This window comes from Manis pentadactyla, chromosome 13 (genome assembly GCF_030020395.1).
Source record: "Manis pentadactyla isolate mManPen7 chromosome 13, mManPen7.hap1, whole genome shotgun sequence".
Taxonomy (NCBI): Eukaryota; Metazoa; Chordata; class Mammalia; order Pholidota; family Manidae; genus Manis; species Manis pentadactyla.
This window is the reverse complement of record NC_080031.1, coordinates 1,866,977-1,889,792: the sequence shown is the minus strand read 5'-3', so window position 1 is coordinate 1,889,792 and position 22,816 is coordinate 1,866,977. Positions and strand designations below refer to the sequence as shown.

General features: G+C 52.4%; 1 protein-coding gene and 1 long non-coding RNA gene across 7 annotated transcripts in view; one reads left to right on the top strand and one right to left on the bottom strand.

The window, feature by feature from the left end:
• Nucleotides 1–1,606, bottom strand: part of ZBTB16 (zinc finger and BTB domain containing 16) — a 175,545-nt gene extending 173,939 nt beyond the window's left edge. Inside the window, exon 1 of one of the 3 annotated variants that reach the window (XM_057490776.1) lies at nt 1,509–1,606. The gene's annotated coding sequence lies outside the window, so the exon portion shown is untranslated. Of the gene's footprint in view, nt 1–122; nt 451–1,508 lie in introns of those variants that run through there. The other 2 variants (XM_057490775.1, XM_036919790.2) reach the window with 2 other exon arrangements.
• On the top strand, nt 164–13,515 carry LOC118929593 (uncharacterized). Of its 4 annotated transcripts, none has more exons than XR_008993382.1 (5): nt 164–234; nt 1,704–2,860; nt 4,606–5,001; nt 10,566–11,406; nt 11,836–13,515. It is a non-coding gene; the product is annotated as an uncharacterized LOC118929593 (long non-coding RNA). The 4 variants fall into 4 exon arrangements; XR_008993380.1 differs by lacking the exons at nt 10,566–11,406; nt 11,836–13,515 and adding exons at nt 6,349–6,453; nt 7,995–8,156; XR_008993381.1 differs by having other exon boundaries at nt 10,566–13,515.
• The last annotated feature ends 9,301 nt before the right edge of the window (nt 13,516–22,816 follow it).

The window sequence follows — 22,816 nt, the reverse complement described above, 5'->3', positions numbered from 1 at the left end:
GGCCCGGCTGGACGCGGTTCCCCTGACCCGCACTCTGCTCGGCGCGGTCCGCAGGGGGCGGGGGGAACCTGAAGGAGCTCCGGGCCCCCCAAATACCGCCTCCTCCCCGCTGGCCGCCGCACCTGAGAGGGTGGAGGGGACGCCAGTAACCCCGGGGCAGAACGGCAGAACGGCAGAGCACTGCGCTCCCTCGGCGGCGGAGAGCCCCTGCCCCTGCCCCGGAGCCTGGCGAAGGTGGGCGCGGGCGGGAAGCGCTTCTCCGGCGGCGGCCGCGGCGGCCAGCTAACCCCCGTCCGGGAGCGCGGCGCCAGGGGCGGTGCAGAGCGCCCTCCCTGGGCCTCGGGACAGGCAGTCCCGGAGGTCACACGGCCTTAGCAACGCGCGCGGGGCTCCGATCCCGGGCGTGCTGAGTGACAACAGCCCGTCCCTGACACGCGGGTGGGTCGAAGGCTTCCCGCAGCCCTCAGGACACTCATATTCCAGCGCGGGCCGCCAGCACCGTCCCAGACCGAGCGCCGGGCCCCCAGAACTGTAGGCTCACGGAGACGGACAGAGGCCAACGAGGCAAAAACCCTCTTGGGGCCGAGGAGGGCCAGACAAGTGGGTTTACGTCTCAGAACCGGTCGCGGGTCCCAAGAGCTGCCAGGGGTCTAGTCAGTCCCGAGGACAGGCAGGCCCACCCCAGCAGGCGTCCCCCCTCCCACGGGCAGGGAGGGCACCCGGCAGGACCGGAGCCGCTGGGCAGGGGGCGCACAGCGAAGGAAGGGCCGGCTGTGCTCTGGGATCTCACAACCCAGCGACATCTGACCTGTGCCCGGAGAAGCCCCTTTTTAACAATAAAGAGCAGTCGTTATTGGAGACCATTCTTCCTGTCTAAGGTCTACACAGTCCATAAGGGGAAAGGGACTTAAAGTTAAGACAGAATTGTTCTGCAAGGAGAGTAATAGGGGAGGAAGTAAGCAGAGGAGAAAGACTCCCAAGGCCTCACCAAGGAAACAGAACCATTAAACTTGCCGAGCATCCGCTTAAATGGCACCTGGTGAAGGTGCTGCCTCACTGTCCACACCCGCCAGCCGGCCCCTCCAGAGCGCAATAGCAGGAGAAGCACACAATTAACCCTTGATCCTAACCTATTAATCCTCAAATCAGAGAAGGAGGGAATCTCTGGAAACAGTGACAGAAAGAACAATCCCTCTGAGGCCCTGGACCGCCCCACCTCTATGCCATGTTCACTCTGTGAAAATCTCCCTTGCTTCATAAACTCTGCCCGTTAAAAAAGCCCAACCCTTGTTAGTAAGTGTTAAAGCGAGATTAATGCCTGCATTTAAGAGGTGGAGAAGGTAGGTAAGGAGGAGGAGGAAGGCAGGCGAGGCTGCGGGCTGAGTGCCAGCACTGGGCTTCGAGCATCTCCACTTAGCGCTGAAGGCTGGCTGCACAGCAGTTTGATAAGGTTTACTGGGCCCAGATAACGTGGCAGCCGCTCCCCCGCCAAAACTGGCATCACTTACAGCCAGAGCCATGTCCTTGGGTCCCCAGAGGACTGATGGGAATCCCCAGTTCACAGATTTCATATGACAGCACCTGGAAACAGGCAGGATGGAAAATTACAAAAGAAAATTAACTCTCCCTCTCTCCCTCTCTCCCTCTCTCTCTCTCTTGTTGAGGTATTTGTAGTTTTTTTTTTTAACTTTTTTTTCTTGAAGGATGTGCTACGGGAAGCTGGAACATCAACTCCATCGGGTCCTAAAAAAGGGAGATGTTGGTCTTGCCAGGAGGTCATGCTGGAGAGGAGGGTAAGGGAGTTGACCTCTGGATGGAATTGCACTGCCGACTCCTCTCATTTCCTCGTGTCCTCTACTCACACACCTCCTGCTGGTGGCTGCCTTTCAGAGCTGTTTGTGGAAGAGGAAGGTGTAGGAGGTCTGAGGGATCCTACAGGAAGGCGACATGGAATCCTCACTCACTCTGAGCACTGACCGTGAATCTTAACACGCCGTCTATATAGTGTTTTATTCAATCTTTATAACTGCACTATTAATGCAGGTACTGTTGTTTTCCCCATTTCTGCAGATGAGAAAACTGAGGCTCCGGGACTTAAATCCCTTACCCAAGGCTGTACAGCTATTAAGTATCAGAGCTGAGGCTTTAAATCAGACCATTCCCACAGCAGAACTCACGTTAACATCTAGGTCATACAGCCCCTAGCTAGAGGGGAGAGGGAAGCAAGGGCTTGTAATTTCCCTGTTCTCTTACTCCACTGAGGCCAAGGGTTCAGCAGCCAACCGAGGCCCACGCAGTTCTCCAGGGACTCGGGCCACCAGATGAACAGATCTCGGTCCCCAGGATCTCTGCACTTCCCCTCCTTCCTCAAAATCTCAGGCCAAAGTTGAGAAGGGTGTTTTGAATTATAGTAAAACTTCAACTCCACAGAAGGTTCTAGTGGTGTTCTGAGTATTCTGATGGTTAGTGACTGCTGACACTCCTTTTGTTCCAACTCCTCATTTGGAAAATAGTTTTAACATTTAAAGGTAAACTTTGCTATAGTGATAAATAAATCAAGGGCTCCTACTTTGGGGAGCAAAGCTACTTTGCATTTCCCCAAACTTTGTGATCAGTGGAAAAAGGTTTCTTCTGCAGTTAAGAACTCCGGGTTGCCACTGGAGGACACGCCAGGCTGTCACTTGTACCCTCAGGTCTTCACTCCACTCTGGACGCTTGGGGGAAGACAGCAGACCTACTGTGTCTTTTCCTGGAGGCAAAGGATCTTACAGAGCTTCAAGGTCACCATAGAGGATATCTACCAGATAGATGCAGATGTGTCAAAATTTGCCCTCAGTGTATATGCTGCTAGTTTTCTTTGGTTTGTCTTTTTTTTTTTTTTAAGTTTAGTTCTTTTATGCTCTGGTACTTCCCGTAGATGACCCTGCAGACTATAGAGGGGGAAATAATCAGGTGACGTGTGGGCTCTGCTTAGGCAAAGTCCAGAAAACCAAATAAGATGGCTTCTTTGATTACTAATCGCCGCCTTTCCCCTGAGTTCTGGGTGGTAGTGTTACTCTTCTTCCAGGTAGTAAGTATGCCCTTCCTCTCATCTTTAGGCAGAGAGTGGCTTTCCAAAGGGAGAAGAAGAGGGGTTATTTCTTTTAGCCCCTGAGGTCTTGGGTCACTGTGACCCCAGGATCTTCATGATTGAGGAAGAGAAAGCTTTGTCTTCTCCCTCTCTCTCCTCAGCATATTGCAAATGGTGTTGGGACCTAATGTTGTCAACTCAAATAGCAAATCTGAGTTGTTATTAGTGCAAAGATGCCCTGAGGGGGTAGGCAGTGTGGATGAAATCTGCAACGGATGTTATGGGGAAGTGTGTTTATAATTATAATGGGATTTAATGTACACTGGGACCAGATGATGGCAGCCATTTAAAAAAGAGATGCTTAATAAGAGAGGTCCCTTAATGACAGGCAGCAGAGCTCAGGTTATTATGGAAGAAGCACAGTGTTTCACAGGGTGTCACAAACCATGTGCCAGGTTTTATAGGGTTCCTAACAAAGCTTTGGGGTGAGACTCAGCAGCCATTGCTGTCAAGCTATTGGGCATAATGTGTTAATGTTGTCTTTGAAAGGAGCATCTGCCCTTTGGAGAAAGGCATTTTCTCCCTTTTGGATACACAGAACATAAACACACAGGCCCTGGGCCAGTACAAAGTGGTTTTCGGTGTTTCTGGAAAACTGCTTTGTTCTGAGAAAACTGGCCTCAATTTCAAAACTAAAATTTTGTGGCTGTCGAGGGGTGCAGTTTGCATATCCCGTGCATGAGGCAGCGCGAGTCCCATTACGGGTAATGGCAGCCCCAGAGCTACGTCCCCAGGCACCATGCTGAAAATGAACCCCCAGGTCCTCATCAGAAAGGGGCTTTTTTTTTTAACACTTCGGTGTTTCATTGTGGGGAAGCCTGGGAGAAGGGAAGTATGTAACATTTTCTTACCCTGTTTAACTTTAAATAGCCAACTGTTAAACTTTTGAGGTGTTTACCATTATAGACTTAAGTGCACCGCTGCTGTTTTAGAAGAGGAGCGCCCTACAGACACACAACAGAGATACTCCGGGGCAGTTCCAGACCCCAAAAGAGAGCAAATATCTCAATAACAAAATTCAAAATATTTTTTGGTTTCCCAGTGCAGGTAAAAATTGTCTTTACACTATACTATAGTCTAAAGTGTGCAATAGCATTGTGTCTAAAAAACAATGTACACACCCCAACTTAAAATGACTTTATTGATAAAAAATGCTAATGATCAGATCACCTGAGCTTTCAGCCAGACAAACTTTTTGCCCGTGGAGGGTCTGGCTTAGATGCTGATGGCAGCTGACAGATGACGGTGGCTGCTGAAGGTTGGGGTGGCCGTGGCAGTTTCTTAAAATAAGACGACAATAAAGTTTGCTTCATCGATTATAACAAATACAATAATCATTAAAAAGTTGGAAGTATTGCAAGAATTACCAAAATTTGTGACAGAGACACAAAATGAGCAAATGGCCCAATAGATTTATTTGCTCAGTGCAGGGTTCCTAAAAACCTTCAATTTGTTCCTTTTTTTTTTAATGGCAGTATCTGTGAAGCACAATAAAGCAGGCAAAGGAGGTATGCTTGTAGTTATGTGCAGGACGTGGAAGGGCCATATTCCTTGGAGGTTTGCCAGCAGCACCGTGGTCCCGAGACAGCTGGTGCCCCCCGGGTGTGGGGGCAGGGCGTGGAAGCCGCTGTGTCCTTCACAGCTCACTCGCGGTCACCACGCTGCATGCTCGCAAAGCAGAAGACCGTTGCAGAGTCCTTGAAGCAGACTATTTCGTTTACTCTGACAAGGATTAAAGACGAGGGATCCAGGAAAACTGAACTTGCGGTCAACCACGCAGAAGCTGAATTTAGGAGCAGGTACTCTTCGAATGGAAGTGGTATGTCCGGGGCACGCCAGGCGTATGAGGAACTGATTTCACTCAGTGACAGGTAACTTAAGCCAATTCTATTAAAATTATTATAGCAAAACAAACATGGGTCTCCTGTGGGGTAGGATTCAAACTTTGTCTTAATTTCTAAGATGAAAGTGGAGGACTGCCTTAGAGTGCTCCCTTAAGAAAAGCTCACTGCCTTTTTCCCACTGGGGCTGAGTAGGTGCAGAACAGGGTCTGGGCCAGAGGCTCTGAATCAGCCTCCTGTGCCAGGGCAGGGTCCTTTGTCTCTTTGGGGGGGTCACCGTTGGAACTTTGATGCAACCTTTTCCACCCACTCCAGCCAGAAAGAATTTCTCCCTTCTCCATAAGCCCCTTAGCGCTTTTTGAACATTTATCGTAGGATTTCCCACCATCTGCCTTGTATCTGAGTGGTGTGCCCTCTGCCCACCCACACCATTGTGAGTTTGTGGAAGGGAAAGTCTCAATATTCCCACCTCTAACCTCCAGAGCCTAGCACACTGTCAAGCAGCCTAGGCCTCTGCTTGTTAAATGTTGGGGAATGAATGGAATGAATGAACGAACACACACAGACACCAAGTGTTTTAGGAATCTAGGAGAGGAGGGACTGTTCTCTGCACCCCAACATTTAGGGCAGAATTCTTTGTAGCTGTGGGTGTTTCACTAACCCTTGAAAAGTCAATAGGCTATAGATAAGGGTTGAGGATAGCTTCTGAATTTAATTGTATACAGCTCCTTGAGGGTATAACTGTGTTCTATTTCAATTTATGTCTCCTTCAGGGGCCTAGAACCACGCTTTTCTCAATGTTCTAGGAGCATTAATACTTATTAAATTGCATTGAACTCAAATGAATTGATGTGAATGACACTGTTCATTACTCCCATAGTGGCCTTGTAGTCCCAATCCCAAACAACTATCAGTTAACCAGCTGACAGATTAGCTCTGCCATTACCAGGCCTGGCAGAGATGGGCCAGCTGCTCTCTGGGCATCTTCCCGAGCACACGCTGGGTGACGTGTGTCAACATACCTTGTGCTTAGGTACAGGGCGTGTGACTAAGTCCTGGCCAACACATGGATTGTGAGCAGAAGTGCTGTTTCCAGCAGTGGCCTAGAAAAACTCGCCTGGGGAGTCCTTTCCCGGTCTGTGACTTGACTCCAGGAGCGTATAGACGCCTTGTTTTGTCTTTCAGCTGCAGGGCCATGGCGCTTGAGCTGGGATATTGGCTGGGGAAACGGGGCTGCTCCCAAGTCCTCCTGACAATTGGGTTACACACAGGACAGGTCCCTCTGGGGACTGGAGGGTGGACGGGGCCAAGGGGAAAGCGAGGCAAGGTCCTGGCAGTTTCCGGTTCACCCTTTTTCCTGTGAACCTGTTTCTTTAGCTGCCTCTTCAGCCAGACTGTGAGCTCTCTGGGGACAAGGGCGACCGCGGGCTCCCCGGTGCATCTGCAGTACTTGCACCTGGTGAAGCTGAGCCCTCGTTTATGGTAGGAAAGCAGCATGACCGCTGGGGAAGGGTGGGCAGGGAGGCCTCACAGTGCCCGAGACCTTAAGGGATGAAACGGGGGCTGTTCAAACCAGCGCTCATCTCCAGCCCCTCTTCTCCAGGCTGAGCTCAGGCTCTGGTTACCCACACGGGCCTGTGTTCAGATACCACTTCCCACCTCTTGGGTCGACTATGTACACGCCCTGAGTCGCAGTGTCCGTCCCTGTAAACTGGGGGCAATAACGGGCCCCACCTCACTAGGGTTGCTAAGAAAACGCACAAGGGGTGCTTATGTCACATCATCTTGCACCCTCCCCGCTACAAGATGCCTTAACGTGGTGTAAGGTCTGTGATAGGTAAACTTTAAATCTCTTTAAAGGAGGGAAGGGTGACCTGTGAGTACTGATGGGGTTGTAGCTGTGAGCCTGTTTGTGGCCTGTTCTCCCAGTCTTGTCCCTTTTATCCGGTTGGGATGAGTCACGCGGGCGAAAGGAGAGCCAGACGGGCAGAGTGCAGGGGTGGTGCTCGTTCCCACCCCACAGCACGACGTGTTTACCTGTGTGTGACTGTGGAGCGCGGCGCCCCTGTTCCCTGAGTTAAATAGCAGTCATGCCCAACTGCTCTCCCTGTACCATTACTCCAAGTGATTGAGCCAATTTCTCCCACTGCCATGAGTTTAAGTTGTAAACCTCTCAGCCAGACAGTGGGCTCTGCCTGTTGTGATTTTTACTAACCTTCCGGATTATGCTGCGGAGACCAGGGGTCCGCAGAGCAGCCCAGGTGGAGGCAGGCGTGGACTGCAGACGGCTGCCCACCCATCTCCACCCAGTCTACCCGCGTCCACCTTGACCTTGCAGACATGCCCGGCCACCAGCCTGGGGAGTCGTCCCTAATGCTGGGAAAATAGTGAAATGCTGGGTGTCCTCTGATCCCTTTGGCTGGGATAGAAAGGGGAGTCGTGGGAACGCACAGTGCTTTGATATTCAGAAGTCACTGGCCAGCCATTCCCTTTTCTCTTTGCAGTGTATCTATTAGCCAGCTGAAACTTGCAGGGACAGTGGCCACCTCCTAGTTGCTAGCCAGCTCACCCAACCATATATATTTAGTATAATTATACTGGGAACAAGTCTCCCAGAGGGCTGCAGGGCTGGGCAAGTTTCAAGCAAACTCTATCCCCAAGCACAGTTCTCCTTGCTTGGTCTCTTCCAGTCTGTATTTCTTTTCCTTAAAGGTACCTTCTTCCTTGCTGATTAATCACAAACTGGCAGAGATGGCAGCTCCCTAAATATGGGCAGCTTGTTTTGCTTTTCTGAACAGTTTGGTCTTTGCAAAATCCCTCAGAAGGAAGCCAGCCCCTATTCCCCAGCCTCAGCATGTTTGTGTTGCTTCTTTTGTTACAAAGCCAGGTGTATCTGTGGTCCTACTGAGTGACGTCCGCAGGCAAAGGAAAAGCGGTTCTGCCCTCAGAAGGTTGCCGTCTCCCAACCTAAGCAAGGCGCCACTAGCAGGGGGCCCAGGTGTGTTATTGCCTCTGTTTTCCAGAATAAACGTGGGTGGGGCGGAAGGCCTGCGAGCACCTGGCAGAACCTGCCGGAGATGGAAGATAACAAAGTAACCGAGGAAGCCCACACCTGACCCCCGCTTCCTATGATTCTGCTGAGCTCGCTCCTGCAGCTTCCTGGAGAGTCCCGCCCCTTCCCCCCCTCCCCCCCCTCCCCCATCCCCCTCCTCACTGCCCCCCTACGCACGGTACTGAACTCTGTCCTCTAGCGGCCAAGAGTGGGTAGCCGGCTGCAGACACCGGAGGCCACGCTCGCTGGGAACCACTGCTGTGCATTGCTCCTCTTCGGATGATTTCCTGATGGCGCTTCAGAGCAAAAGGGAAGGAGGTGGATTGAAGCAGGTTTGTAAACCACTGAGCTTTTCAAATTTAACCACCAGGTCACTAGAGGTTGGGGGGTTTCTGTTTTGCAGAAATTGAACACTGGGACGCCCCCCACTTGCCAGGAGCATGTCTCCAACAAGCTTTCCCTACGGCCTGCATGTCTTCACAAGTCCCTACAAGTGATGAGGAGAGAGCAGTTCTCCAGCCTAACCCACTGGGGAAGCAGAGGGGGAAATGTTGGGGGGAGCTTTACCAAGGGGCATCCTTTGTAGTGAAGAGTTCCAGGAAAGCTGTCTGAGGGGCTAGTGTAGCGAGGAATCAAGAGAAATCAGGTCCTGGAAGGAAGTAAAGGCCCCGGAACACGTTTGTGGTAAGGAGATGGCACATTCTCATCTTTTCTGTCACACCCTGTGGGCTCTGGGTTGAAGGGAGTAAGTAAGGCGGCAGATGAGGTGAGAAATGGGCAGACGGACAGGGCTGCGGCAGTCACTCCCCAACAAGGACCTGCCGGCCACCTGGGGGTCATTAGGTGTGACTAGAAGGGAAGGCAGCTAAGGTTCTGATAAACATGCTAGAGCTTAGGCAATCGAATTACGGTTGCCTCTTCAAGATGCTGATAGACTCAGAAACTAAAGGGACTTAAAACATCCTCTAACCTGCCCTCACCATTTTACAAGAGAGCAAGTAGAACAGAGAGGAGGTACGACGTTCCCAAAGCCGCATGTCCGGTTAGAGTCGCGACTTCAGACCAGGACCCTTCTGGGGCCATCTTGATGATGTCACTGAAGTCATTCAGTCATTTAGAAATACTGTGAATTTGCCTTCCAAGTACATGTCATTAGTCTTTTGAAAGTCTTCAGTCATGGCCTAACTTGCACATTGAGGCAAAATATGATTTTCAAACAAGCTCAAGAGGGTGATGACGCTGGTTAATAAAATTTTAGGTCAAAACTAGTGGGATTGGAGAGCCTTGATCCTGAGATTCTCCTGTGGCTCATAAGCCAGCAGTTATAGCAATTTAGTTGTGAGAAGTGTATCATCTTTCCCACTGTGACAGAAGCACGTAATACATTTGGAGATACATTATCTACCTATCCATCCTGCTATGTGTGTACACATATACATACACATATGCATATTTATATCACACATTTACACACATATACTTATTCATATACATGTATACACACATGCATATTGATATACATACATATATATATATATATATATTTTACATTCTGAAATACTAGTTTAAAATTGATCCTGTTACTTGATCGTCATGATTTCTATAAGCACATTCCATGAAAATGTGTTCCTCTGGGGGTTAACAAGGATGACAGTCCTGTGGAGAAGCAGTATGCCCTGCCGTCTGGGCTTTGGAACCAGACTAATGTGGTCTCAACCCCAGACCTGCCATTTAATAGTGATGCAGATTTCGACAGATTTCTTAACTTAAGCCTCGGTTTTCTCATCTGTAGAATAAAGATACCTAAGGTCTCTAACCTCCAAGAAGTTAAAGAGCAGGGCCCTGATCCCACAGCTCCTGAGGGACAGAGCTGGGATGTAAACCTAGGCCTGTCTGACTCCCAGATGGGCCTCTTTTCCCAGACTGCCCTCTGGCTGCACCCGGTGCTTGTGGGAGCAGCGGGCAGCCCCCCGTGAGGAAGGTGGCCTTGAGGAGTGGTGAAGAGGTCCATACCCTGCTGTTATTTTCTTCATAAAGCCGTCTCTTCTGCCTTGCTTGAAAGCTGCAAATAGGTTAAGGTTGCATATGATTCTAGTGATACTTACGTTAGACTTCAGTTAAAAAGTCCCGTCTGACTCCCTCACCTGCATCTAAAATTAAAATGCCAAAAATACTACTAGTAAGAGAAATTTGGTGAAAAGCAGAGAAAATGATACATTGACTGCAGAGCCTACGGCAAGAGGCCCCTCTCTGGTCTATTGGAGCCCTGTGCCCAGGAACTCCCAGGCGTGAGAGGGGGGTTTCTTTCAAGAGAAAGTGCCCAAGTAAACTGAGCCATTATTGGCATTCAAATATCGTTTGTAGCTCTGTTCAGAGACTTACTGTCCTATCTCCCCAGAAAGAGACTCTCCCTTCTAGTGAGTTCATTGCCCATGGGGCACTTCAGTAAGTAGGAAAGGTAATCATGGGGGACGGTAACTTTTTCTCCCCCAACATTGCTCTGGAATTTTCTGGAATGTTTACTTTTCAATTTTCTTTTAAGAAGACAAGAGCATGGCAAAATTATGAGAACACTGGATTTCTAATGAGAAGACCCGGATTCAAGGCCAGCTCTGCCAAACACTTCCTGCCAGCCCTGGACAGGTCACTCACTCTCTCCCTGTGCTTCAGTGTTGTCCTCTGTGAAAATGGAAATAGTATGTGGAAAATGTCTCTGACCGTTTTAAAGTGCTTGCCCAGCTCTTCAAGAGCCCTAAGACCTATTCCCAATTCCCAAATCCTGTGGAATTCGGGCAAGTTATTCCCCTTTCTTAGGGCCTCAGTTCCTTGTGGATAACATGGGGATATCGGATTCATTTTCATAGCCAACTCTAGCTGTGAAAGTCCGTAATACTCTATGGGCTCCATCAGATGCACTGAAATTAGGTGCGAGCAACGTTCCAATTGAGAGAAGATGTGATGTGGTTAAGGAAGAGGTCTCTGTACCATCGTTTTGATTCCCACTGTAAGGGAACCCGAGGCCTGGGGAGCTTCTGCCTCTACACATAAGCAGGCAAAATGGAGCCGGGTAAGCCGGGCGGCTGGGCAGGAAAAGGGGAGCTGGTTCCATCAGTGAGGGCTCTGTGGCTCCAGAAAGGAAGGGACAAGTCAGTGGTGAAGCTGAGGCCAGGCCAGAGGAAGGGGTAGGGGCTGGGGGCAGGGCAGACAAAGTAATGGGACTGTTTATCTGTGACCCAAATAAGGTGTCCTTGGGATGTGGGGTGCGGGTGTAGAGACTTAGATAGACATGCAGGTCTGCTACTTTGAACCAGGTCCAGGAACTCATTTGTTTCTCTCTTGTTCAGAAATCCTGCCCCCAACACTGTACACCTGACTCAAAGCAGGTAACAAAATTAAAGGTTGCACCTCAGGGCCTTTGCACTTGATGCCTCCCCCACCCTTGGCCCCTGCCCTACCCCCATGCAAATCTCTCCTTCCCTCACAGAATCCTCAAAAAGCACTTTGACAGAGACATCCTCCCTACATTATTCGCCTTATCTGGAGCTGCCACCCACCCCTCAGGCCCTCTGCCTGACCTGGTTGTTTTCTTAGCCCTAGTTCTACAGGAAATTGTTTCCTTTGTTTATATGACTGCTTGTTAATACCCTGGAGCTCCCCCATAGTTACTGGAAGCTTCCTGCAGGCAGAGGGCTCAGGTGTTTGTACCCAGAGCACCTGCGCAAAGCTTGCAGTGGGGGACTCCTCATAAATATCTGTTGGAAGAGCAGGAAAACATTCAGCAATCTGCAGCTTTTTCTTTTTTCTCTTCCCAGGAAGACCTTTTAAACAAACAGCCCGTTCTTGAGCCTACAGGATTCAGGTCCAAGGGGAGTGTGTCCCGCAGGCTCCAGGCTGGCTGTGGAGCTGCAGTTATTTTTATTTTTACCAAGCCCACTTCCAGAAGGAGGCTCAGCACCAAACCCGGTACTTGCCCATCCTCTTCCGTTTTGTAAAGAGACCAACTCACTGAGATGACAGAGTCGAGTCGAGACGTGGATTCAGGTCCCGCTGCTGGTGCACCTGCCTCCGGGTACTAACCTTCTTCCAGGGAAGCTGGGCTTGCTGGCTCCCCGTGGCCGCTGCCCCCGTGCGGGGATCACAGGGCACCGCCCACAGAGGGTGTTGGAAATCACGGTCTCCACCGCGGCAGCGGGATGAGGAGAGGCACCTTGGTGCAAAGTTTCGGGAGGCATCACTCGTGGGGCATCTGCACAGTTACGAGCGACTCCTTGTTATATTTTGCACCTTCGGCACTGCTCCCGCCTCACCTTGTCCTGGTCCTGCACGTTGCTGTTTTCTGCCAGCTCTCTGTCCTTCTCTGTCACGTCATAGGACACTTCTTTGTCTAGAATTACCACAATAATTAGAGAGTAGACTGAGCTTGGGGAGCATTTGACGCACTCCACCAACTTGCTTCTCGCTACGTCTTGGCAGCCTCTCCTCCAAACGGCCACTAGAATTGTTTTTCAGACGGACAGATCTGTAAGGTACCATTCTGCCTCCTGGACACTGTCAGGCTTACACAGCTTTGGACAGGCTGAGCCTCCTGCCCAGGGTACCCTGCCCTTTGGGCCCAAGTCATTTACCCTTCAAAGCCTGACTCAAGGTCACCCATGCTCAAGATGGCTCCAAAACTGGAGCAAAGCCGATGTGAACCCAGGTCATCGCGGGCGGCTGGGCAGGTGGTCGGGGCAGCCTGACCTGGGAATTTGCAGACGGTGGGGACCTAGCAAGCCGGCTAGCCAGAGCGTCCCAGCAGTTCCTTCCCCACAAGCCCTGCACCAAAGGGGTGGGAGTGGGGAGGGTCACCTTTGGTTCCCAGCCTGGGACCACGTGACACCAGTCTTTGAACGAACTTGTTCATATTTCCCTGTGACAACATGGATCCGAGTTGTGGGTAATGAAGCGAACCCAGGTTGCCAGGAACCTCCCCACTCACCGGGGCCTGTTTTTAGACTTTGCACCCTGGCCTCGGGCTTTTCCCCAGGTGCCACTCAGAGATGTGTGACAGGTCTGTGGAGTCAGGGCACGGGCTCTGAGCAGCCCAGCCTCCTGCCTGGCCCCCTCCGGCCCCCTGCTTGCCTCAGTGCCCACTGTTTGCTCTCCTTTCTCCTCCGTGTCTTACTCCCCCGTCCTCACTGCTTGATCTTGAGAAGCAAAGTCAGCCTGACATTTTGCCCAGCCTCCCCAGGGACCTCGGATCCGAGCTCTTTATTCCTGTAAAGAAACTCAGCGCCTGTGTTGGTTTGGGTGAGGCTTGGGGAGGAAAGAGTTTCACGCGTGCTGTGATGATACACCTACAGTGGCAACAAATGACGATGGCGTCCACGTTGGCACGTACGACATAGTAACTGTGTGAGTGATCTCTCATGCTTTTTCTTGTTTAACCTCCTAGGGTTAAATGATGTTTAAAGATGTTTCTTATCATACCCATGTCCAAATGAGAAGTTTAGGCTCAGTTACATCAGTGGCCTGTGGCCGAATGGCTACTAAGAGGTGGTGTCCAGGTTAGCTTTGCAGGCTTCCGCTGTCACTGTCTGGGAGCCCGTGAACTATCACCTCACCTCTCTGCCTCTCAGGTGAACCGCCTCCATGACAGAGAAATATGGAGAGAGAGTCCCAGGTACCTGGCAGCAGAGGATGGTTGAATGGGAAAAGAAATGCGAAGTGCTGTTAACTGTTGGTAATTGTCCTTGGAAATCTGAAACTGTGTGAGGTCTGTGACAGAAGAGAATAACATATGACCTTGGGAAATCTTTTTCACATCTGAAAAGTATTTATATATTGTTTTGATTTGATCCTGTATCTTTTATTTTGAGAAATTATCATCCTTTATAAAACGGGCTTTGGGGGTAGACCATGAGGGGCTTCATGCTTTTTAAAAGATGGTTTTATTTGAGCCAGTCTGGGAGTTCAGTAGGACAAAGATATTATCCCATTCTGCAGACAGGAAGCCTGAAATAGGAAGTGGCTGTGAGGAGGCTGCTCAGAGCAGCACCTCCTGCCGTTTCCTCTGGTCCTGTCTGTATTCCTTCCTGCTTCTGTTGCAGAAGCTGGGCAGGTGGCAGTGGTAATAGGCTGGCAGGGCCAGGTAGGGACGGGAGAAGGTTGTGGTGAGCGTGGTGGTGGAGCCCCTCAGCTTTATCAGAATGTGTGTAGGCCCCTCATTAAACATCACTGGTATAAAACTCTAGATAAGATGTGAGCTGTGGTTAACACTCATGATGCTATTTTGCTGTCATTTTTAAAAGCTTTTTTTAAGCATTTAGATTTTTCTCATTTTCTCTTTTTATTTTGGAGTCAACTGCAGTTTTTTAGTGTTGGGCAGTTCGGCCAACCTTTCCCAGCCTTAGGCATTTTGCCTAGACTGCTTCTCACCAAACAGCCCTGGGCTGACCTTGTTTTTTGTTTTTGAGACGAGCTTTGGAACTTCAGCCAGACAGATGTGAGGTCAAATGCTATCTCTGATGCTTACTGGCTGCATCCTGGGCAAACTGTGTTAACTGTCTCATCGGTAAAATGGAGAGAATGATATAAACACGGGCTACTTTTCAAGGTGTGAGTTTTAATGTAACATACAATGTGGTGGCTCAGCCCATGTCTGCAGCGCAGTAACTACGCAGTAAATATAGCTGTTCTGTTTAAAATCTCGTTTCCCCTGAGGTAGTTGGACTCGTGGGGACAGCCCCTGCAGGGCGGCTTTTCTGGGTGGCATCTCTGAGAGAAGGGAGAGTGGGCTGTGGGGAATAACCTGATCATGTCTCCTGAGCGGTTCTGAAAAGCATTTCGATGGGGAGCCAGGCAGTGGCCAGAAGGAGACCAGGCTGCTGGTGAGACTCCAGGCCCTTGGACCCCTTTCTCCCCGGGCTGCCCGGAATCCATTCTATGGGTTTAAATCCATTCTAAGGGCCGGGCTGAAAGCCAGAACCACACCACGAGGCCCCAAGTTCAGCTCCCGAGTCTAGTTTCAGGACCCCCACAGCTGTCCCGCATTGGCATGGGGGCCTGGCATGTCTGTCCTGCCCCAGATTCTGGAGTTGGTAAGGGAAGCAGGGCAAGGAACAGCATGAAGTAGGACGGGCACATAGGGGATCCGCTGAGAGTGAGGCAGGCCAGGCGGGGCACAAGAAGGGGGCCGTGGGGCCCTCGGTCCTGTGCGTGGTGAGGGCGATCTGCGGCCCTCCCTGCCAGGCGGACAGCAGGGCTGGGAGCGTCACCCACCCTGGCCTATCCCCCTGGCTAAGCTGAAGTCCAGCCTGGGTAAAAAGCCCAGCCAGAAGTTGGGCGGTTGGGTAGCAAGTGCGGTTCATCCCCCTGACTGTTTGAGAATCACCGGTAGCAGTTGTCAAAAATGAACTTCACCCTAAAACCTGCCCAGTCACTGTCTCTAAGGGCTGAGGCTGAGGAACCTGTATTTTTAACAAATATTCCCCAAATGTTCGCAGGTTAGGAATAGGAAGGTCTTTGGGGCTGAACAGAAAATAATCTAGAAAAAGGTCTTTATGGGTTGATTTTAAATACAAGTTAAATTCAAGACAAAATTGGCAGCAAGTATTTTGGTTTGGCAAAATGTTTATTCTACAACTACTATGTGCCAGGAATTATTCTGCCATCAGGCTGCCTCACAGTTTAAAGGGGAAGGTGGGCTTTGTACAGAGCAGCCACAACACTGTGTTGCAGGCAACGCGAGGGCCCGGTGTGTGCACGTGCCAAGGGGGAGTCCAGGGGCCGGAAGCCGGAGCAGGGAAGCCTCCGCATTTCCATTTCTGAGGTCAAGTATTGTCAAGAGAAGAAGGCAGATAAACCTTGCTTTTGTTTCCGTTAAACTGAAACGCAGGGAGGCCTTGATGCTATTCTTGGAGACGCTGAACCGCCGGCGCACTTCTGCTCGTCCACCTGAAGCCTGGGCTCCGTGCAGTCATGCGCACCACATCTTAGCCAAACTAGAGGGCCTTCTGCTTGATTCTCTCCAGTGAAAGCTGCAGGGAGCGCACGTCAGCTGCCCTTGGGATCCAAGATCTGGCTCCTCCTGCGGGACAGGCAAAGTGTTTCTGCTGCACACGGATGGAGGCCAGTGCTCACCTTCAATGCGCGCGCCCACCTGCACACCCAGTGGTGCAGCAACCAGGTGGGGGCCCGGGTGTGCACAGACACGTGCTGCCTGGACTGGGAGCTCTGACCCACAGAGGCTGTGGAAAAGTCTGGTGAGTGAAGTGGGCTTCGTGTGGTTGCAGGACTGACCTGGCCGGCAGTCTGGCGCCCCGCAGCAGCCCAGGGCCCAGTCCACGCCGACCTGGCCGCCTCTGCTCCGGGCCCTGCTGACCTCTAGTGGTCACAGGGCAGAGCTGAGCGGGACACAGAGCAGGAAGCAAGGGTTGGTCGCCTACCTCCGCAGTTCTCACCCCTGGTTTGCACGTTGGGATCACCTGGGAGCTTTGGGAATACAGCTGCTCAGCCCCACTGCAGGGCACTTAAGTCAAAAGCCCCGACGGTGGGACCGGGGAACTGGCGCTTTGTTTAAAGTGCCCCAGGTGACACTAAGGCACAGCCAGGACTGAGAGCCCTTGGCCAAGAGCGCAGGTTTGCCCACCTCTATCCCGCGTGGGTTGGGAAGAGCGGGGGGCTGTGGGGTTGGTGGGTGCACACGGCTGAGGAGTGTCCCCAGGGGAGTGCGGGGTACCAGCCTGGGCTTCTGTGTCCCAGAGAGCAGATGCCGGTGACGCTGTGCCTGTCCCTGGTGTGGGAGTCCTGTACCTGAGGGTGGCTGCCGTGGGTGACCGAGCCGGGTGGGGGGACCTCCTTCGTTAGGCACAGACGCAAGCAGCAAAGGGGCCCGTCAGCATCTCGTGTCCTTACCAGTCAGGGGTGGTTCGCAGACCCTTCCTCATTCCCGGAGTGTGTGCGCCTTGCTCCCAGGAAGCTGTCCCGCTGTCTCTCCTCAGTTGCTTCGCACAAAGAGAAAAGTCCAGATTGAACAAAGCCACTTCACCATCAGCCCGGGGAGCAGTCGCGGTTCAGGTGGGTCTGCTGGGCTGTGGTTCCCAAGGCCGCCTGGAGGGTCAGCGCTTTTCTCCAGGCCCCGCTCTCCAGCCGGCCCTCCGTGAGATGGTTTGGAAGGGAGAAGAGCCAGCGCCGGCGCAATTAAATTAATTTCCAGCAGCTGCATGGGATTAAAATCACCCACTTCTCCCCGGTCTCTGTGTAATGTTCCTGAAAACGACCTCCCCATCCTCTCCGGGCACTGTGCTTCCGCCTGGTCGCAGCTTTTGCTAAGCTTCCTCCTGAGCACTCTGCCCTCCCTACCCTAGGCTTGGCCGGAGGGCACAGTCCCGGTCTGACCAGCCTGACCCCCCTTCCCAGACCAGCGAGGGAGCTGGGCAGGGGGGGCTTCAGGGGACAGTGTGCCTGCCCCTCAGGAGCGGGACAGGCTGTCACGGTGCCTCAGCGCTCACCGAGTTCTCAGGAGACGTGGAGCCTGACTTCGGGTCAGGGATGTTCAAACGGCCGCATTCCCGATGGCCTCCTCTCTGAGGCTCAGCCTGCCTCCTGTAAAATGGAGAGGAGACTACCCACCATCAGGCTGTCGAGACTAAGTGAGATAATGTGTAGAAAACAACAGATGCCTATACTATATTGATAGGTTGGTAAGAGAGAGAACCTGACGCTGGTAGACGATCATGCCTAACGATTATATTCATAGCACTTACGTAACGATTATATTCATAGCACTTAGTGAGTGCACACGGCGGGTGTTTGAAGCTTTCCGTGGGCATTGTTTCTTCATTGTGGCAGCGCTCTGAGGTAAATCCTTTTATTATCGCCCTTACAAATGGGGGAAACGGGACAGAAAGGGAATGGGAAACATGCCCAAAGGCGCGTGGTGAGTAAGCGTGGGGAGTGAAAAGTGAGCTCAAACAGTGCTGGGCTGTGCACACAGGCATTTGCTTGTGTCTGCAACATAGGAACACACGCGCACACACACACCTTTGCACGTAGCCCTGCAGCCTTCCTCCTGGAAGAGTTTCCCCAAAGGGGCCACCTTTTGGGGACAAAAAGGGGAAACAGACTAGTCACCACAGCGAGTGGAAGAAAACTATCAGGAAGGGGCGCCAGGTGCCCTCAGACAGAGGGAGAGATCCCTCAGGAGCCAGCCACCAGCAGGGCAGGCAGACACACACACGTCCAAGTGTGAAGCAGGCCCATGGATGTGGGCACAGGCTTTCTTCCACACTGTCCTCTTCTGGGTTAGCCCATTTCTTGCTGGGGACCTGGGGCCAGTAGTGTGGGCACAGAGCAGCTCTCCTGGCCCTGCTGTGCAGAAGTCAGCTCATCCCAGAGCCATCCACTGATTCCAGCAAAGGGCCGGATCGTTTCTGTGCTTTGCGTGTAATTGACACTTAATGGAATTTGTTTAATTTCGAGTTCTCCTCTGCTGCACCATTTCCTTCCCCACTCATCTGTCGAGTGGAGCTGGGGGCTGGGGACTTAGACTAGGGACTCATTTCTGCCCTGTCTGTGTGACTGTGGCTATGTTGTCACCTTCTCTGGTCACCTCTGAGGACACCCTGGCTTCATGGTCTGAATCTGTGGGTCCAGTCGAGTCTCCCTTCGCTGCGGCCCACCCTAGTCAGGGATGTAGGGGGTAGTGGGTGCGTGGTGGGTGGGGGTGGGGTCATGGCATTTGGGAACCGCAGGTGACAGTGAGTCATCACAGCAGAGGAAATGGTGTGTGAATGGGGGCAGATGTCATCCTGGCACTGCCTCTGCCCACACGGCATGATCTTAGGGTCGGAATGAGGATTTGTGAGTAATGTCCTTTGTGGAGCTGAGAGCCATCCACCTCCCCAAATGCCTCAAAGGAGTAAAAGGCGATGTCAGCAAAGAGAAGGGCTAGCCCAAGAGGACCGCTCCTAGTCACTGTCCCTGGGAGGGCACTACCTTGTGCCAGCTACTGTCCTAGGCCCTTGGAACAACCCTATGGGGTGGGCGATGTTACCCCCATTTTACAGGTGAAGATGCTCAGCCGTTAAAAGATTATACAGCTTGCAGACACAAACGCTGGTATTCGAAGCTAGTGAATCTGGCCAAGGGTTTAAAATTCGAACCATTACATTACATGGCTTTGCCAGGTGCGTCCCCATCCAGGTCTGAGGAGGGGAGCAGGTAGATCACAGGGGTCTTTGTGGAACCCGCATGGGGATACTGCCCAGGCAGACCCTCCATTTCCGAGGAAGGCCATGCCAGGAGGTGAGTGGAGCCCGCAGCTGGAGGACCTGCTCCCTGCACGCTGAAGACCTGGTAGAGTTCCTCCTCTGTTTTATTTTTACTCGTAGCCCCCAGGCACATGCCTTGCGCTTCCATGTCTAGGGCCTAAAACCAAGGAGGTGCTTTGTGCCCTAGAGATGGTGCCCTCCTGGACCTTTGTGGTGCGCCCCTCCTGTCCCCCTGAGGTCTCACTTCCTGCTCCAGCCACCGCTGTGCACCCTCCACAGTGGGGGGCCCAGTGAGGCCTGGGCACAGAGAGTTCCTCGTCGTGCAACACTGGCCCACGTACCACCTCCCAATTTCTGCTGGAAGCACAGACTGAAGACAACTGGAGGTGAGGCCCCGCGGCGAGCTTCGTGCCCAGGCGGCTGAGCTGTGGTAGCCCGAGAGCAGGCGAGTCCTAGGAGCAGCCTCCCCCAGGCCTCGGTGGCGCTGGCTTCGCTGGCCACATGCCACAGTCATAGAGACGTGAGAGGGGAAAGACGAGGGCAAAAAACACCCCAAAAGAGAGAGGAGAGGAGGATGAGTGAGAGTCTTGGCTGGCACAAATACTGACATAACCATTACGAGAGTAAATAAAACTCCCATTTATGTTATGCAAGTGCTATATTCTTTGAATACTTCTGTCTTGAGGAATTTTTTATTTCTCCATAGAAGAAAAATGTTTTCATATTCTCTCCCACCGCTCAGACCCAGAACCCAGCAAGGCCTGGTGCCCCCGAGAGCCATAATATTATTTGTTAACATTTTTATGATGCCAAATGGTCTGTAGGAGAACGGGTGCCGTTCTTTAGCTGGGAAACCATATGGTAGGACAAGTAATAAATAAGGTATTGTGATAGTTAATGAACCTAATTGCCAGCGAAGGCTTTAATGCAGAGCCTGGGCTGCTGAGAATTTAGCACCACATTAGGGACGCTGCGGAGCTCCCCTGACTTCTGAGGCTTAATTTAAGTTCTATATTGCAAACTCCAGAAAATAATTCCAAACCCTCCTGCTGGAAAAGCAACCTGCTGGTAGACTGTGATTATTCCGAATTACTAAAATCGCAATCAATTTTATACACACGGTTAACCCTTGCCAGGAAGGACTCCCAGAGATGAGAGGGAGCGGAGAGAGGGTGCAGCCCGTCCTACCTGCGGCTCTGCTGTGAAGGACAGTGAGAGGCAGGTGAGGGGGGCACCCAGAGAAAGGGGGCAGAGCCAGGGGTCCCGTGGAAGAACTGAGCATAGGCACAGCCTGTTGGGCTTCTCTAGTCCTGCAGGGCCCCCTTCCCTGTGGGACAAGAAGACGGAGGGTATTGGAGAGAGGGGCCCGTGCTCCCCCACAGCTCCCAGCAACAGGATCCCTGGCGGGAAAGGCAACCCAGCCATTGCTGCCATTATTCCATAAGTCAAGGTTATTAACTAGAGAAGATCAGATCGTGGCAGTCAAGTAACCTTGCACTGTGTGAAATGTAAATGCTAAACAGCTGCCGCTGAACTTTCAGTGGTGTCTGGAAGGTTCCCTGGGCGAGAGGAGCACGTGACCACAAGCAGGAGGGGAGCCGGGGGACACATTTCTTCCTACCTCCTCCTGGGAGAGGTTTATAACAGGCCTCACTCACCCTCCAGTCCTGGCCAGGACAGAGGAGGTCAGCTGTGGAAAGTCTCCCAGAGCAAGTCAAGCCGGGCCTGAGACGAGGGAACACTGAGGCCATGGCCCTGCGTGAGGACGTGCAGACAGACAGACCGCAGAGCACCTCCCACCCAGCCCACGCCCCACGCCAGTGCCTGGGCTGCAGTTCGGAGAGCTCAGGACGGCCTTTGCAGAAGAGCATTGTGAAGAGATGGGACCCGTGTTCTGTGCTTCCGTGCTAAGCCCTCTGTGTTCAGAGAGGGCGAAGGGGAGCAGGTTGAGAGATGGGAGTGGGTATTGGAAACAAGGAATCTTCTCATGAGTCAAGAAGACAATGGAAGCAGCTCAGGCCTGAGAGGCCAGCAAAGCCAAAATGACCAGAGGAATCTGGAAGTTCTTGAGAGCAGGTGGAAGGCAGAGAAACGTGTAGAAGGATCTGATCCAAGATGTGAGACCCTGCAAGGGGTGACCGTGTGGCTCCTTCCCAAGGAGCGTTCACCGCGGTGGATGAGGGCACTCTCCCGGGATGCTGGGCAGCCTCTGGCGTCCCGGCTGTAGGGCTCATGGGAGAGAGGACTCAGCCTTGGCACTGTGAAGTTCTAGGCACATAGAAGAGCCCGAGGCTTTGGGGGAGATGTGGGAAGGATGAGGCACTGCTGCAGATGTTAAGCTTCTGGAAGGCAATTCACCCGTCTGATCGTAGCAGCCCACCTGCACAGACTCAGGGACTTGGGTGTACAGCAGAAGCATGAGGCCCACGGGTGGCTGGGAGAGGACGCTCGGCAGTCCTGTGCCGGTCCAGGCTGCCAGGCAGTCCTTGCGGGCACCAGCGCACCACGCCTGCCAGGGAGGGAAGGGGCCGGCCCCGGGCTCAGTCCTGCCCTCGGTGCTACAGCGACCCTGGGCTCATCTCAAGGCTGTGGTCCTGCGGTGGACGCTCTCAGCTGTCTGCTCCATGAACCCGACTCCACAGCCCAGTGACAGGAGAACCTGACCCGGAGGTCTTTCCAGCCCCTGCCTGCGGGGGTCGGGGAGGGGGTGAAGGGCCACGGGACCCCCACAGTTCCTCTCTAACCCTGAAGGGGCTTCAGAACCCACTGGGAGCTTTCAAAAGCCACAGATGCAAGGGCCCGAACCCCAGAGACTGTGCTGCCTCAGAGCCCAGGTGTGCTCCTCGCCTCAGCTGCTGGATCCTCACGCAGAACCCGATGGCGAGCTGGTTCCCAAGACGGCCTCCCCCCCACCCGCCCTCACACCCCCTCCCCGTCAGCCCCAGACTGGAAGGAGAAAGACCTACACCCTCCCCTCCCCAAACGCAATTGGGAGAACATGGAGATTCTGCTTTAACTGCAAGGCACCCTTGCCCACGGCCCCGGGGGCCGACCCTGAGGCCCGCGCCCACTACGGCTGTGGAAGTTGCACTTCTGCCGGCCTTTCCAGGTGAGACAGACAGACATCTGGAGGCTGAATGAGTCAAATGGCCTTTAGATCTTTGGCTTTTGTAACCTTACAAATATTTCCATATTTCTAATGGTGAGGAAAATGAAGGCCAGAAAGGTCTGGGCATCTCAGAAAGCCAGTGTTGGAACTGACCAGAACCGAGGCGTCCCGACTGTGAGTGTGTCTTTCTAGGGCTGTTAGCATCTTCTCTCTCCAAGCTGTGTAATCTGGGCAGTAAAGATAAAACAAGACCAGAGGAAATCCAGGATTTACGTTCATGACTGGATATGGAGGGGCAGGGAGGAGCCCGTTTCTGGTTCTAAGAGGTTAAGATTTTGCAGGAGCTTATGATGTATTTGGAGAGGTTCTTAAAAAAATTCTAAAGCCATATGTTACCTGTGCACATTAATATGAGCAGTGGTCTTGGAATGA